Here is a 1,135-nt window from a genome sequence, read left to right on the forward strand (position 1 = left end):
GTAGAGAGATAAATAAGATAAAAAGCATGTTAATGTTTTTTATATCTGCATACACATTTCACTTAATGACAACCAAAAGCTCAATAAACCGAGGGAGGAGTCAAGATGGCGGAGAAGTAGCAGGCTGAGACTACTTCAGCTAGCCGGAGATCAGCTAGATAGCTTATCTAAAGATTGCAAACACCTGAAAATCCATCAGCAGATCGAAGAGAAGAAGCACAGCAATTCTGGAAACAGAAAAACAACCACTTTCTCAAAGGTAGGACCCGCGGAGAAGTGAATCCAAAGCGACGGGAAGATAGATCCCGGGGGGAGGGGCCGGCTCCCGGCAAGCGGTGGAGCAATGGCGCACAAAATCAGGACTTTTAAAAGTCTGTTCCGCTGAGGGACATCGCTCCAGAGGCTAAACCGGGGCGAAGCCCACGCGGGGTCAGCGTGGTCCCAGGTCCCGCAGGGTCACAGAAGGATCGGGGGTGTCTGAGTGTCGCAGAGCTTGCGGGTATTGGAACGGGAAAGCCGGCTACAGAGACAGAGCCTACAGTGAGCTCACAGCTCGGTGTTACCTTGAACCGGTCGCAGGCTCGGTGAGCTCGGAGCGCGGCTGGAGGTCAGGCAGATGGGCGTAACTGGGCGCTGTTCTCTGAGGGCACACTGAGGAGTGGGGCCCTGGGCTCTCGGCTCCTCCGGGCCAGAGACCAGGAGGCTGCCATTTGTATTCTCATCCTCTGGAACTCTACAGAAAGCGCTCAGGGAACAAAAGCTCCTGAAAGCAAACACCAGCGGATTAATCAGCCTGGCCCCTGATAAGGGCGGTGCAATTCCGCCTGGGGCAAAGACACTTGAGAATCACTACACCAGGCCTCTCCCCCAGAAGATCAACAAGAAATCCAGCCAAGACCAAGTTCACCTACCAAGGACTGCGGTTTCAATACCAAGGAGAGCAGCAGAATTACAGAGGAGGAGAAAGCAAAGCACGTAACTCATGGCTTTTTCCTTGTGATTTTTTTTAGTCTTGCAGTTAATTTAATTTTTTTCTTTTTCATTTTTTGTTTTTTTTTTTCTCGCCTTTTGGTAAATTTTTTTTTAACTTTTACCTTTTTCTTTTTTAACGTTTTTAACTAGTTTATCCAATATA

The sequence above is a fragment of the Mustela nigripes genome, chromosome 5 (assembly GCF_022355385.1).
Source record: "Mustela nigripes isolate SB6536 chromosome 5, MUSNIG.SB6536, whole genome shotgun sequence".
Lineage (NCBI taxonomy): Eukaryota > Metazoa > Chordata > Mammalia > Carnivora > Mustelidae > Mustela > Mustela nigripes.